Source organism: Asterias amurensis, chromosome 3 (assembly GCF_032118995.1).
Source record: "Asterias amurensis chromosome 3, ASM3211899v1".
NCBI classification, from domain to species: domain Eukaryota; kingdom Metazoa; phylum Echinodermata; class Asteroidea; order Forcipulatida; family Asteriidae; genus Asterias; species Asterias amurensis.
In genome coordinates, this window is record NC_092650.1 from 14,854,168 (window position 1) to 14,871,514 (window position 17,347).

Here is a 17,347-nt window from a genome sequence, read left to right on the forward strand (position 1 = left end):
ATTGAGTAATGATTGTGGGTCAAATTGACCAATTGAACTTTTGATTTTCTCTGTGCACAAAAATCCCGTAGGGAGGCTTGTTGAGTTCGTTTCGGAGCACAGCCGCCTACTTTTAATTATCGGTATCAAGAAGTCCGGAAGCCGCTCTAAAACTTTGAAATTTAGATTAAGGGACATGCCATGATGACGCAGGTACAAACTGCGTCTCTCTAGCATTTTTAGTTCCAGAATGATTCAAAAGCATAGCTGAAAGTTTATTCATGTCCGGGCTTTTTTTTTAACGCATGTATTTGTTTTCTCCAATAATCACCACATGCCGTGTATATCGTGCATTAAATGTCCCAAATTTATGGGGTGTGTATGGTTTACTCCCTGGCCTGTAGCCTCGCTTTGAGAATCCCCTTAGCATTAATTTTGGTACGAGAGGAAAGCCCTTGAAATTCTCCATCCAATGGTGCTAAACTTGTTTAGATTGAGTAATGATTGTGGGTCAAATTGACCCGTTGAACTTTGGATTTTCTCTGTGCACAAAAATCCCGTAGGGAGGCTTGTTGAGTTCGTTTCGGAGCACAGCCGCCTACTTTTAATTTTCGGTATCAAGAAGTCTGGAAGCCGCTCTAAAACTTTGAAATTTAGATTAAGGGACATGCCATGATGACGCAGGTACAAACTGCGTCTCTCTAGCATTTTTAGTTCCAGAATGATTCAAAAGCTTAGCTGAAAGTTTTCTCAAGTCCGGGCTTTTTTTTAACGCATGTATTTGTTTTCTCCAATAATCACCACATGCCGTGTATATCATGCATTAAATGTCCCAAATTTATGGGGTGTGTATGGTCTACTCCCTGGCCTCTAGCTTCGTTTTGAGAATCCCCATAGCACTAATTTTGGTACGAGAGGAAAGCCCTTGAAATTCTCCACCCAATGGTGCTAGACTTGTTTAGATTGAGCAATGATTGTGGGTCAAATTGACCCGTTGTACTTTGGATTTTCTCTGTGCACAAAAATCACGTAGGGAGGCTTGTTGAGTTCGTTTCGGAGCACAGCCGCCTACTTTTAATTTTCGGTATCAGAAAACCCGGAAGCTGCTCTAAAACATTGAAATTTGAATTAAGGGACATGCCATGATGACGCAGGTACAAACTGCGTCTCTCTAGCGTTTTTATTCCAGATTGATTCAAAGCATAGCTGTAAGTTTTTTCAAGTCCGGGCTTTTTTTTAACGCATATATTTGTTTTCTCCAATAATCACCACATGCCGTGTTTATCGTGCATTAAATGTCCCAAATTTAAGGGGTGTGTCGGGTCTACTCCCTGGCCTCTAGCGTCGCCTGGAAAATCCCCATAGCACTGATGTTTATACGAGAGGAAAGCCCTTGGAATTGTCCATCCAATGGTGCTAAACTTGTTTAGATTAAGCAATGATTTTGGGTCAAAATGACCCGTTGTACTTTTGATTTTCTCTGTGCACAAAAATCCCGTAGGGGAGGCTTGTCGAGTTCGTTTCGGAGCACAGCCGCCTACTCTTAATTTTCGGTATCAGAGTGGAGGTTGTTGAAATCGTTTCTGAGCAACCCGCAAGAGCGATAGATTGAATTTCATTTTTTCTGTCTGAGTTTTATTCCCGTCTTCATTAAAAAAAAAATTCAAAAGTGAATACATCAAATGTTGGGACATGCATCCAGGTAATGACAATATTCGAGTGTTTTCCATAACATTTACCTAATTGCTATAGGTAATATTTATGCGTGAAACTTTACATCAACAGTTCGGCTACGAAAGTATCCCATTCCGTGTGTGCTATACATTTGCGCATTGAAACCGACTTAAAAAAACACAACCTTCAAGGAAAAACGTATTTAGGACTTAAAATGGCGGCCATATTGAATTTTGCTAGATATTTTAAACAGCTGGAGTTTGATTATTTTTTTTTTACCCGTATTCCCCTTAACCTTAAACTTGTTTTGGGGCGGGGCCTATAGCCCCCCTCCCCCATTAGAACCGATCCTCTCTTTAACCAATCCTCTTCTAAAATCCCCGAAAAAATTAATTTCTAAGTTCCACAGAACACAGCGAAGACAAAATATGGGGGGGGGGGGGGTTACACATATTTCGATCAACGATTGGCTCTGCATTGAAGGGGTGGGGGTAATTGCTCTTGCTTTTACAATTTGCAGCTTCTTCAGGAGATTTGTATTTACAATATTAGCAGCAAAATCATTACAACGAGGGCAATGAAACCACACTTTCCGTGCATAAACACTTGACATCGTGGTAACATTCTCGTGGAATTTCCTATAGTTGGGTGACTGTTGGTTTTAGGTTACTGGCATTGTTCAGCCATCCGTAAGGTCTCAAATAATGACAAAATCCGGAATATTCTTCGAATTGAGTCTTTATTGAGCCAGAAATTGCAACAGTAATCGTGTCTTCTTATAGCACGTTTCTATGCAGTACGCCGTGTTTGTTTACATTTCACCCACTATGTCACGTGAGGCACGGAGCGCAATCGGTCTATTGATTATGACCATGAAAACACCAGTTTTTAAGCACCAACACTGTAGCGCAGTGCGTAAGGTGCTGGGACTGTTTCAGCAACTCGGATCACCCGGTCCGGGTTCGAATACCGTCTGTCTCTAATATAGATTCAAGGCTTTTTGCTGCCCCTGATAGGACAGTGTGATTGGGATCTGCCTTGTTTTCTCCCCTAAAGGGACAGGGCCCGCGTGGTGGCTAGGGTTCGAAGCAGGGGGGGATGTGCTCTGGGTCGGATGCAAATCCTGAAGGGTTCTATATGGCAAAGGGGAGGGGCCAGTGTGTGCCATTAACTGAACCGGCGCCTGAATGCCTGACACTTCCGGAGCGTAACCTTTTATATTTTTCCACCAGATTAAATTTGCAGTCTTCAATTTCTTTATTGTTCTATTTGTCTTACCCGCTGCCAAAACATTAGGACTCAAACTTCCTCTAGTTATCGGGCAACGTCGGTAGCCTAGTTGACAACACACTGCTCTTGAACTTCAGGGGTCCCGGGTTCGAATCCCACCCGAGGAACATGATATTTTGTTCACGGAATATTTTTGTTCACGGGACTCGGGAAAGTATCCTGAGTTTACAGTGCTAACACACATCGGTGTATGGGTCAAAAACAAAATTAATTTTCTCTATAATATTTATTTGTATAATGTTATTATTGTTGTTATTATTTATAACGCTTACTGGTATAACTGGTATGTATCTGGTAACTGTTTTAAACAGTGTTTACATCAATTAACTAGGTCAGACTTGTTCTCTCTAAGCCGAAGGCGGGTTCACTTATGTTTGAAAAGGAGGGAGCTACTGCCTTAGTTAAAAGACATTGTTTTCGTATCTACTCTTGTTAGAAACTCTTGTTTTTTTTTGTATAGATTAGTATCCTGTTTAAAGGAACGTTACAGAATTGGTAAGAAACAAAATCGTGAAAATCACAGATGTACATAAAACTTACACGGTCTAATGATAATGATTGTTGAAAACATCCCTTGAAGTATTTATGTCTGAAGTCTCATATTTGTTAAGAAATAAATAATTTAACCTTGCGTTTGTTATTTTTTTTTTTTTGCATCAATGTCATGCAAAATGTGTAATCGTTTTTTGACTATTATTTTTCTCGTGACCCAGATGGCCGATCAGTTTGAAACTTTAACGGATTTGTCAGTTCATGTATATGGTGGATTACATAAAGTGCTTACACTGCCAGCAACTATTTTGATTTTAAGATCAAAAGGGGGCCCTTGATATTAAAAGGAACAGTTTTGTTTTAATTTGTTTTAAGGATCTGTGTTGAGAATATTGAAAGAAATACAGGATTATTGTTTGTTTGCGGAAAAAAAAAATATACTAATTTCTGTCAAAAAACAAGGTTTGATGATGACGAAATACAGTTCATGCGTCATTAATTTATCTTTGGTACGAGAAGAAAGCCCTTGAAAATGGCGATCCGATTGTGGTAAAATTGTTAAGATTGAGCATGAAACTGGGATCGAATTATCCGTTCAAACTGTTTTTTTTTTTTTTTTTTTTGTCAGACAGCTCTGTGCACAAAACTCTCATAGGGCATGCTGTTGAAATCGTGTCTGAGCAACCCCGCTTACTGGAGCTTTTTGTTATCATGAAGTGTATAAGTCGCCCTATACTTTTGAAAAACGGATGCAGGGACATGCCAGAATGACTCAGTTACAAACTTCATCTCTTTAGCATTTTTAGCTACATAATTATTTCAGAGCATGGCTGAAATATTTATTTTTCGGGCCAATTTTTGAATGAATATCAATGTAAACAGCTGGATCGTGATTTTTAACCAAGATTCCTAGTTTTGTTTCTTATCAAGTTTATTTGCCTGAAAATTTGCCCACATTTTCCTCCCCTAGTTTTATGCAAAATGGCGGCCACATTGAATTTTGAAATACTTTAAGTGTAAAAAAGTACCAACCTAACTTTATTAGCAACATTTTGGCAGTCGGCTTGTTCTTTGTAGTTATGTCAATGAGAGATTTGTGTACGGTTTCAGGGGAAAAACGGTGGCCATTTTGTTTTTTACGTAAAAATGCACTTTCGCCGGATAAATATGCAAATTGCTAAATATTCAAAAATACACCAAAAATATTTAAAAGTCTTATAGCCTTGAAATGGAAAACTATTGATAGATTCTTGAAATCTTTATTCTCTGCTTAATTTTATATGGAGAGTCCCTGGGCCCGTCGAGTTATTCTCCCTCCAAGAAAAAACACCCCTTCACAAGTTTAATTTTAAAAACGTCAACAACCCCCAGGTCACAATTGGGCAACATTTTTGTACATTGAAACACCTTCTAGGGGCTCTCAAATCTGTCTTATATAGAATATTAGGTGGTTGAAATCGTTTCTGAGCAACCCCGCCTACTTGAGTTTTTTTCTATCAAGAAGTGTGCAAGTCGCCCTGAACCTTTAAAAAAATAGACGCAGGAACATGCCAAATGACTAAGGTACAAACTGCATCTCCCTAGCATTTTTTGTTCCAGGGTTATTCCAGAGTGTTGCTGAACGTTTTTAATTGTCCGGGCCTATTTTTTGAATGACCCCCTTATTGTTGGTTGGAATCCTGACTGCGCCGTGTCTTGGTGTACGTTTTATACACGCACAGTGTACGTCAATTTCTAATGGGTGCCTGCTCGCGCCGTGTGCAAGTCGCCCTAAACCTTTAAAAAATGGACGTAGGAACATTCCTGGAAGAGGAGAGGAAAGCCCTTGAACATGGCAATCCTGTGGTGTTAAAATTTTGAAGATTGAGCATGAAACTGGGATCGAAATTACCCGTTGTACATGTTGTTTTTCTCTCCGACAGCTCTGTGCACAAAACTCACATAGTGGAGGTTGTTGAAATCGTTTCTGAGCAACCCCGCAAGGCGGGACAAACTGTAACAGTATACTGTTCAGCTTCATCAAAGGTCTTAGCATCCGTCACAAAGAGGGAGCAATGATCACCAAAACTTGTGCAGAACATGCATGGATATACCATCAGGAAATGCGTCTGAAGGAGAGCTGAAACAGTGAAGTTTGCCGCCATTTTGAGCGCCGAGTGATAGCGTCTGAAGACGGCAGGACGTTTCTAACTCAACAAGTGGTAAGCTGTTGTAAGCCGTAACCCCGCTTGTCTATACTCTAAGTTAACTGTTTTAAATGTATTTTATTTCATTCCGAAACGGGGAGGGTAACATTGTAATAAAAAATAACAATAATTTAGAAATGGTTTAGACAATGGTTTAGACAGATGTTTTAAAAGTAGAATACAATGATCTACACACATTTGTCACAAAATTGCATGGTTTTTTCTACTACTTAACGAACTAACACGGTCGGCCATTTATGGAAGCAAAACATTTTGACTCCCAAAAATGGCCGGCCGTGTTTGTCGACAAGTTATAAAAGGAAACCCACGCAATGAGTGGTTACTTGGAGTGATACTTGTGTGGATCATTATGTTACATTTTTAAAATATATTTATAATCATATGTAATAAGACCAACTCGACTGATCCAAGGCAACGTGTTCCTTTAACTAATAACAAAACACATACATTGGTAAAGCCTTGTTCACACAGTTTGATTTTTTAGACGGTAAATAAAAAGACATACTTTGCAACGCAATGAATTATAGCTTCATCAGGAGTGTCCATAAAAAAATTACATCTATCTTCCCTACAAAGAATTTTAAAAGTCTTTGTTTTATCAATAACATAAACCAACATAATATTCATAAGGTCGTTGTTTAATGGGCAATTTCAGGCACAAAATGGATTTCTGTATCAACATCAAGGTGACAATGAGGGCAAATTTTTTGGATAATGGAAACTTTAAGGAAACTTTTTGCCAATTATTTGGCTTGACTCTAACCCAGCAAACCTCCCTAGAGTTCAATAAGTAGGTTGAGTGAAGAGCATCTGAATTGGGCCAAAGAACGGCGATATTATAATTAACACAACGTAAATATAACTGAAACTCAAACTGGGTTTAAAGATACGGTACGGATATGTCCTGAGCTTATTCCTTTGGCCAGAACTAGTTATATAGCCATTATGCAATCTATTGTACCAATTAGAGTTAAACACGTAACGTTTCACATTCCTTTGGCTATATAGATGGCACAGTTCCTATTAAGCGTGGGTTCGAATCCCACCCGAGTAACATGCCTGTGATATTTTTTTCACAGGACTCGGGAAAGTACTGAGTATACAGTGCTAACACACATCGGTGTATGGGTAAAAACCAAAATTAATATTCTTTATCCCCGATGCAAATTTAACATCTATTATATTTTTGGTTAAATTGACCCGTCGTACTTTTGATTTTCTCTGTGTACAAAAATCCCGTAGGGAGGCTTGTTGAGTTCGTTTCGGAGCACAGCCGCCTACTTTTAATTTTCGGTATCAAGAAGTCTGGAAGCCGCTCTAAAACTTTGAAATTTAGATTAAGGGACATGCCATGATGACGCAGGTACAAACTGCGTCTCTCTAGCATTTTTAGTTCCAGAATGATTCAAAAGCATAGCTGAAGTTTTTTCAAGTCCGGGCTATTTTTTAACGCATGTATTTGTTTTCTCCAATAATCACCACATGCCGTGTATATCATGCATTAAATGTCCCAAAATTATGGGGTGTGTATGGTCTACTCCCTGGCCTCTAGCCTCGTCTTGAGAATCCCCATAGCACTAATTTTGGTATGATAAGAAAGCCCTTGAAATTCTCCATCCAATGGTGCTAAACTTGTTTACATTGAGTAATGATTGTGGGTAAAATTGACCCGTTGAACTTTTGATTTTCTCTGTGCACAAAAATCCCTTAGGGAGGCTTGTTGAGTTCGTTTCGAAGCACAGCCGCCTTCATTTAATTTTCGGTATCAAGAAGTCTGGAAGCCGCTCTAAAACTTTGAAATTTGACGTTAGGGACATGTCAGAATGACGCAGGTACAAACTGCGTCTCTCTAGCGTTTTTAGTTCCAGAATGATTCAAAAGCATAGCTGAAAGTTTTTTCAAGTCCGGGCTTTTTTTAACGCATGTATTTGTTTTCTCCAATAATCACCACATGCCGTGTATATCATGCATTAAATGTCCCAAATTTATGGGGTGTGTATGGTCTACTCCCTGGCCTTTAGCTTCGTTTTTAGAATCCGCATAGCACTAATTTTGGTACGATAAGAAAGCCCTTGAAATTCTCCATCCGATGGTGCTACACTTGTTTAGATTGAGTAATGATTGTGGGTCAAATTGACCCGTTGAACTTTTGATTTTCTCTGTGCACAAAAAACCCTTAGGGAGGCTTGTTGAGTTCGTTTCGAAGCACAGCCGCCTACTTTTAGTTTTCGGTATCAAGAAGTCCGGAAGCCGCTCTAAAACTTTGAAATTTAGATTAAGGGACATGCCATGATGACGCAGGTGCAAACTGCATCTCTCTAGCATTTTTAGTTCCAGAATGATTCAAAAGCATAGCTGAAGTTTTTTCAAGTCCGGGCTCTTTTTTAACGCATGTATTTGTTTTCTCCAATAATCACCACATGCCGTGTATATCATGCATTAAATGTCCCAAATTTATGGGGTGTGTATGGTCTACTCCCTGGCCTGTAGCCTCGCTTTAAGAATCCCCATAGCACTAATGTTGGTACGAGAGGAAAGCCCTTGAAATTCTCCATCCAATGGTGCTAAACTTGTTTAGATTGAGTAATGATTGTGGGTCAAATTGACCCGTTGAACTTTTGATTTTCTCTGTGCACAAAAATCCCGTAGGGAGGCAGGCTTGTTGAGTTCGTTTCGGAGCACAGCCGCCTGCTTTTAATTTTCGGTGTCAAGAAGTCTGGAAGCCGCTCTAAAACTTTGAATGTTAGATTTAGGGACATGCCATGATGACGCAGGTACAAACTGCGTCTCTCTAGCATTTTTAGTTCCAGAATGATTCAAAAGCATAGCTGAAAGTTTATTCATGTCCGGGCTTTTTTTAACGCATGTATTTGTTTTCTCCAATAATCACCGCATGCCGTGTATATCATGCATTAAATGTCCCAAATTTATGGGGTGTGTATGGTTTACTCCCTGGCCTGTAGCCTCGCTTTGAGAATCCCCTCAGCATTAATTTTGGTACGAGAGGAAAGCCCTTGAAATTCTCCATCCAATGGTGCTAAACTTTGTTTAGATTGAGTAATGATTGTGGGTCAAATTGACCCGTTGAACTTTTGATTTCCTCTGTGCACAAAAATCCCTTAGGGAGGCTTGTTGAGTTCGTTTCCAAGCACAGCCGCCTACTTTTTATTTTCGGTATCAAGAAGTCTGGAAGCCGCTCTAAAACTTTGAAATTTAGGTTGAGGGTAATGCCATGATGACGCAGGTACAAACTGCGTCTCTCTAGCATTTTTAGTTCCAGAATGATTCAAAAGCATAGCTGAAAGTTTTTTCAAGTCCGGGCTTTTTTTAACGCATGTATTTGTTTTCTCCAACAATCACCACATGCCGTGTATATCATGCATTAAATGTCCCAAATTTATGGGGTGTGTATGGTCTACTCACTGGCCTCTAGCCTCGCTTTGAGAATCCGCATAGCACTAATTTTGGTACGAGAGGAAAGCCCTCTAAATTCGCCATCCAATGGTGCTAAACTTGTTTAGATTGAGTAATGATTGTGGGTCAAATTGACCCGTTGAACTTTTGATTTTCTCTGTGCACAAAAATCCCGTAGGGAGGCAGGCTTGTTGAGTTCGTTTCGGAGCACAGCCGCCTGCTTTTAATTTTCGGTGTCAAGAAGTCTGGAAGCCGCTCTAAAACTTTGAATGTTAGATTTAGGGACATGCCATGATGACGCAGGTACAAACTGCGTCTCTCTAGCATTTTTAGTTCCAGAATGATTCAAAAGCATAGCTGAAAGTTTATTCATGTCCGGGCTTTTTTAACGCATGTATTTGTTTTCTCCAATAATCACCGCATGCCGTGTATATCATGCATTAAATGTCCCAAATTTATGGGGTGTGTATGGTTTACTCCCTGGCCTGTAGCCTCGCTTTGAGAATCCCCTTAGCATTAATTTTGGTACGAGAGGAAAGCCCTTGAAATTCTCCGTCCAATGGTGCTAAACTTTGTTTAGATTGAGTAATGATTGTGGGTCAAATTGACCCGTTGAACTTTTGATTTCCTCTGTGCACAAAAATCCCTTAGGGAGGCTTGTTGAGTTCGTTTCCAAGCACAGCCGCCTACTTTTTATTTTCGGTATCAAGAAGTCTGGAAGCCGCTCTAAAACTTTGAAATTTAGGTTTAGGGTAATGCCATGATGACGCAGGTACAAACTGCGTCTCTCTAGCATTTTTAGTTCCAGAATGATTCAAAAGCATAGCTGAAAGTTTTTTCAAGTCCGGGCTTTTTTTAACGCATGTAATTGTTTTCTCCAATAATCACCACATGCCGTGTATATCATGCATTAAATGTCCCAAATTTATGGGGTGTGTATGGTCTACTCACTGGCCTCTAGCCTCGCTTTGAGAATCCGCATAGCACTAATTTTGGTACGAGAGGAAAGCCCTTGAAATTCTCCATCCAATGGTGCTAAACTTGTTTAGATTGAGTAATGATTGTGGGTCAAATTGACCCGTTGAACTTTTGATTTTCTCTGTGCACAAAAATCCCGTAGGGAGGCAGGCTTGTTGAGTTCGTTTCGGAGCACAGCCGCCTGCTTTTAATTTTCGGTGTCAAGAAGTCTGGAAGCCGCTCTAAAACTTTGAATGTTAGATTTAGGGACATGCCATGATGACGCAGGTACAAACTGCGTCTCTCTAGCATTTTTAGTTCCAGAATGATTCAAAAGCATAGCTGAAAGTTTATTCATGTCCGGGCTTTTTTTAACGCATGTATTTGTTTTCTCCAATAATCACCGCATGCCGTGTATATCATGCATTAAATGTCCCAAATTTATGGGGTGTGTATGGTTTACTCCCTGGCCTGTAGCCTCGCTTTGAGAATCCCCTTAGCATTAATTTTGGTACGAGAGGAAAGCCCTTGAAATTCTCCGTCCAATGGTGCTAAACTTTGTTTAGATTGAGTAATGATTGTGGGTCAAATTGACCCGTTGAACTTTTGATTTCCTCTGTGCACAAAAATCCCTTAGGGAGGCTTGTTGAGTTCGTTTCCAAGCACAGCCGCCTACTTTTTATTTTCGGTATCAAGAAGTCTGGAAGCCGCTCTAAAACTTTGAAATTTAGGTTTAGGGTAATGCCATGATGACGCAGGTACAAACTGCGTCTCTCTAGCATTTTTAGTTCCAGAATGATTCAAAAGCATAGCTGAAAGTTTTTTCAAGTCCGGGCTTTTTTTAACGCATGTATTTGTTTTCTCCAATAATCACCACATGCCGTGTATATCATGCAATAAATGTTCCAAATTTATGGGGTGTGTATGGTCTACTCCCTGGCGTCTAGCTTCGTTTTGAGAATCCGCATAGCACTAATTTTGGTACGAGAGGAAAGCCCTTGAAATTCTCCATCCAATGGTGCTAAACTTGTTTAGATTGAGTAATGATTGTGGGTCAAATTGACCCGTTGAACTTTTGATTTTCTCTGTGCACAAAAATCCCGTAGGGAGGCTTGTTGAGTTCGTTTCGGAGCACAGCCGTCTGCTTTTAATTTTCGGTATCAAGAAGTCTGGAAGCCGCTCTACCACTTTGAAATTTAGATTGAGGATAATGCCATGATGACGCAGGTACAAACTGCGTCTCTCTAGCAGTTTTAGTTCCAGAATGATTCAAAAGCATAGCTGAAAGTTTTTTCAAGTCCGGGCTTTTTTTTAACGCATGTATTTGTTTTCTCCAATAATCACCACATGCCGTGTATATCATGCATTAAATGTCCCAAATTTATGGGGTGTGTATGGTCTACTCCCTGGCCTCTAGCCTCGCTTTGAGAATCCCCATAGCACTACTTTTGGTACGATAAGAAAGCCCTTGAAATTCTCCATCCAATGGTGCTAAACTTGTTTAGATTGAGTAATGATTGTGGGTCAAATTGACCCGTTGAACTTTTGATTTTCTCTGTGCACAAAAATCCCGTAGGGAGGCTTGTTGAGTTCGTTTCGGAGCACAGCCGTCTGCTTTTAATTTTCGGTATCAAGCAGTCTGGAAGCCGCTCTACAACTTTGAAATTTAGATTTAGGATAATGCCATGATGACGCAGGTACAAACTGCGTCTCTCTAGCAGTTTTAGTTCCAGAATGATTCAAAAGCATAGCTGAAAGTTTTTTCAAGTCCGGGCTTTTTTTAACGCATGTATTTGTTTTCTCCAATAATCACCACATGCCGTGTATATCATGCATTAAATGTCCCAAATTTATGGGGTGTGTATGGTCTACTCCCTGGCCTCTAGCCTCGCTTTGAGAATCCCCATAGCACTAATTTTGGTACGATAAGAAAGCCCTTGAAATTCTCCATCCAATGGTGCTAAACTTGTTTAGATTGAGTAATGATTGTGGGTCAAATTGACCCTTTTGAACTTTTGATTTTCTCTGTGCACAAAAATCCCGTAGGGAGGCTTGTTGAGTTCGTTTCGGAGCACAGCCGCCTGCTTTTAATTTTCGGTATCAAGAAGTCTGGAAGCCGCTCTAAAACTTTGAAATTTAGATTTAGGATAATGCCATGATGACGCAGGTACAAACTGCGTCTCTCTAGCGTTTTTAGTTCCAGAATGATTCAAAAGCATAGCTGAAAGTTTTTTCAAGTCCGGGCTTTTTTTTAACGCATGTATTTGTTTTCTCCAACAATCACCACACGCCGTGTATATCATGCATTAAATGTCCCAAATTTATGGGGTGTGTATGGTCTACTCACTGGCTTCTAGCCTCGCTTTGAGAATCCGCATAGCACTAATTTTGGTACGAGAGGAAAGCCCTTGAAATTCTCCATCCAATGGTGCTAAACTTTGTTTAGATTGAGCAATGATTGTGGGTCAAATTGACCCGTTGAACTTTTGATTTCCTCTGTGCACAAAAATCCCTTAGGGAGGCTTGTTGAGTTCGTTTCCAAGCACAGCCGCCTACTTTTAATTTTCGGTATCAAGAAGTCTGGAAGCCGCTCTAAAACTTTGAAATTTAGGTTTAGGGTAATGCCATGATGACGCAGGTACAAACTGCGTCTCTCTAGCATTTTTAGTTCCAGAATGATTCAAAAGCATAGCTGAAAGTTTTTTCAAGTCCGGGCTTTTTTTAACGCATGTATTTGTTTTCTCCAATAATCACCACATGCCGTGTATATCATGCAATAAATGTCCCAAATTTATGGGGTGTGTATGGTCTACTCCCTGGCCTCTAGCTTCGTTTTGAGAATCCGCATAGCACTAATTTTGGTACGAGAGGAAAGCCCTTGAAATTCTCCATCCAATGGTGCTAAACTTGTTTAGATTGAGTAATGATTGTGGGTAAAATGGACTTGTTGAACTTTTGATTTCCTCTGTGCACAAAAATCCCGTAGGGAGGCTTGTTGAGTTCGTTTCGAAGCACAGCCGCCTTCATTTAATTTTCGGTATCAAGAAGTCTGGAAGCCGCTCTAAAACTTTGAAATTTAGATTAAGGGACATGCCATGATGACGCAGGTACAAACTGCGTCTCTCTAGCATTTTTAGTTCCAGAATGATTCAAAAGCATAGCTGAAAGTTTTGTCAAGTCCGGGCTTTTTTTTAACGCATGTATTTGTTTTCTCCAATAATCACCACATGCCGTGTATATCATGCATTAAATGTTCCAAATATATGGGGTGTGTATGGTCTACTCCCTGGCCTCTAGCTTCGTTTTGAGAATCCGCATAGCACAAATTTTGGTACGATAAGAAAGCCATTGAAATTCTCCATCCAATGGTGCTAAACTTGTTTAGATTGAGTAATGATTGTGGGTCAAATTGACCCGTTGAACTTTTGATTTTCTCTGTGCACAAAAATCCCGTAGGGAGGCTTGTTGAGTTCGTTTCGGAGCACAGCCGCCTACTTTTAATTTTCGGTATCAAGAAGTCTGGAAGCCGCTCTAAAACTTTGAAATTTAGATTAAGGGACATGCCATGATGACGCAGGTACAAACTGCGTCTCTCTAGCATTTTTAGTTCCAGAATGATTCAAAAGCATAGCTGAAAGTTTTCTCAAGTCCGGGCTTTTTTTTAACGCATGTATTTGTTGTCTCCAATAATCACCACATGCCGTGTATATCATGCATTAAATGTCCCAAATTTATGGGGTGTGTATGGTCTACTCCCTGGCCTCTAGCTTCGTTTTGAGAATCCCCATAGCACTAATTTTGGTACGAGAGGAAAGCCTTGAAATTCTCCACCCAATGGTGCTAGACTTGTTTAGATTGAGCAATGATTGTGGGTCAAATTGACCCGTTGTACTTTGGATTTTCTCTGTGCACAAAAATCCCGTAGGGAGGCTTGTTGAGTTCGTTTCGGAGCACAGCCGCCTACTTTTAATTTCCGGTATCAAAAAACCCGGAAGCTGCTCTAAAACATTGAAATTTGAATTAAGGGACATGCCATGATGACGCAGGTACAAACTGCGTCTCTCTAGCGTTTTTAGTTCCAGAATGATTCAAAAGCATAGCTGAAAGTTTTTTCAAGTCCGGGCTTTTTTTTAACGCATGTATTTGTTTTCTCCAATAATCACCACATGCCGTGTATATCATGCATTAAATGTCCCAAATTTATGGGGTGTGTATGGTCTACTCCCTGGCCTTTAGCTTCGTTTTGAGAATCCGCATAGCACTAATTTTGGTACGATAAGAAAGCCCTTGAAACTCTCCATCTACTGGTGCTAAACTTGTTTAGATTGAGTAATGATTGTGGGTAAAATTGACCCGTTGAACTTTTGATTTTCTCTGTGCACAAAAATCCCTTAGGGAGGCTTGTTGAGTTCGTTTCGAAGCACAGCCGCCTACTTTTAGTTTTCGGTATCAAGAAGTCTGGAAGCCGCTCTAAAACTTTGAAATTTAAATTTAGGATAATGCCATGATGACGCAGGTACAAACTGCGTCTCTCTAGCAGTTTTAGTTCCAGAATGATTCAAAAGCATAGCTGAAAGTTTTTTCAAGTCCGGGCTTTTTTTTAACGCATGTATTTGTTTTCTCCAATAATCACCACATGCCGTGTATATCATGCATTAAATGTCCCAAATTTATGGGGTGTGCATGGTCTACTCCCTGGCCTGTAGCCTCGCTTTGAGAATCCCCATAGCACTAATTTTGGTACGAGAGGAAAGCCCTTGAAATTCTACATCCAATGGTGCTAAACTTGTTTAGATTGAGTAATGATTGTGGGTAAAATTGACCCGTTGAACTTTTGATTTTCTCTGTGCACAAAAATCCCCCAGGGAGGCTTGTTGAGTTCGTTTCGAAGCACAGCCGCCTTCATTTAATTTTCGGTATCAAGAAGTCTGGAAGCCGCTCTAAAACTTTGAAATTTGAAGTTAGGGACATGTCAGAATAACGCAGGTACAAACTGCGTCTCTCTAGCGTTTTTAGTTCCAGAATGATTCAAAAGCATAGCTGAAAGTTTTTTCAAGTCCGGGCTTTTTTTTAACGCATGTATTTGTTTTCTCCAATAATCACCACATGCCGTGTATATCATGCATTAAATGTCCCAAATTTATGGGGTGTGTATGGTCTACTCCCTGGCCTTTAGCTTCGTTTTGAGAATCCGCATAGCACTAATTTTGGTACGATAAGAAAGCCCTTGAAATTCTCCATCTACTGGTGCTAAACTTGTTTAGATTGAGTAATGATTGTGGGTGAAATTGACCCGTTGAACTTTTGATTTTCTCTGTGCACAAAAATCCCTTAGAGAGGCTTGTTGAGTTCGTTTCGAAGCACAGCCGCCTACTTTTAGTTTTCGGTATCAAGAAGTCTGGAAGCCGCTCTAAAACTTTGAAATTTAAATTTAGGATAATGCCATGATGACGCAGGTACAAACTGCGTCTCTCTAGCAGTTTTAGTTCCAGAATGATTCAAAAGCATAGCTGAAAGTTTTTTCAAGTCCGGGCTTTTTTTTAACGCATGTATTTGTTTTCTCCAATAATCACCACTTGCCGTGTATATCATGCATTAAATGTCCCAAATTTATGGGGTGTGTATGGTCTACTCCCTGGCCTTTAGCTTCGTTTTGAGAATCCGCATAGCACTAATTTTGGTACGATAAGAAAGCCCTTGAAATTCTCCATCTACTGGTGCTAAACTTGTTTAGATTGAGTAATGATTGTGGGTAAAATTGACCCGTTGAACTTTTGATTTTCTCTGTGCACAAAAATCCCCCAGGGAGGCTTGTTGAGTTCGTTTCGAAGCACAGCCGCCTTCATTTAATTTTCGGTATCAAGAAGTCTGGAAGCCGCTCTAAAACTTTGAAATTTGAAGTTAGGGACATGTCAGAATGACGCAGGTACAAACTGCGTCTCTCTAGCGTTTTTAGTTCCAGAATGATTCAAAAGCATAGCTGAAAGTTTTTTCAAGTCCGGGCTTTTTTTTAACGCATGTATTTGTTTTCTCCAATAATCACCACATGCCGTGTATATCATGCATTAAATGTCCCAAATTTATGGGGTGTGTATGGTCTACTCCCTGGCCTTTAGCTTCGTTTTGAGAATCCGCATAGCACTAATTTTGGTACGATAAGAAAGCCCTTGAAATTCTCCATCTACTGGTGCTAAAAATCCCGTAGGGAGGCTTGTTGAGTTCGTTTCGGAGCACAGCCGTCTGCTTTTAATTTTCGGTATCAAGAAGTCTGGAAGCCGCTCTACAACTTTGAAATTTAGATTTAGGATAATGCCATGATGACGCAGGTACAAACTGCGTCTCTCTAGCAGTTTTAGTTCCAGAATGATTCAAAAGCATGTATTTGTTTTCTCCAATAATCACCACATGCCGTGTATATCAAGCATTAAATGTCCCAAATTTATGGGGTGTGTATGGTCTACTCCCTGGCCTCTAGCCTCGCTTTGAGAATCCCCATAGCACTAAATTGGTACGAGAGGAAAGCCCTTGAAATTCTACATCCAATGGTGCTAAACTTGTTTAGATTGAGTAATGATTGTGGGTCAAATTGACCCGTTGAACTTTTGATTTTCTCTATGCACAAAAAACCCTTAGGGAGGCTTGTTGAGTTCGTTTCGAAGCACAGCCGCCTACTTTTAGTTTTCGGTATCAAGAAGTCCGGAAGCCGCTCTAAAACTTTGAAATTTAGATTAAGGGACATGCCATGATGACGCAGGTGCAAACTGCGTCTCTCTAGCATTTTTAGTTCCAGAATGATTCAAAAGCATAGCTGAAGTTTTTTCAAGTCCGGGCTATTTTTTAACGCATGTATTTGTTTTCTCCAATAATCACCACATGCCGTGTATATCATGCATTAAATGTCCCAAATTTATGGGGTGTGTATGGTCTACTCCCTGGCCTGTAGCCTCGCTTTAAGAATCCCCATAGCACTAATTTGGTACGAGACGAAAGCCCTTGAAATTCTACATCCAATGGTGCTAAACTTTTTTAGATTGAGTAATAATTGTGGGTAAAATTGACCCGTTGAACTTTTGATTTTCTCTGTGCACAAAAATCCCGTAGGGAGGCTTGTTGAGTTCGTTTCGAAGCACAGCCGCCTACTTTTAGTTTTCGGTATCAAGAAGTCTGGAAGCCGCTCTAAAACTTTGAAATTTAGATTTAGGGTAATGCCATGATGACGCAGGTACAAACTGCGTCTCTCTAGCAGTTTTAGTTCCAGAATGATTCAAAAGCATAGCTGAAGTTTTTTCAAGTCCGGGCTATTTTTTAACGCATGTATTTGTTTTCTCCAATAA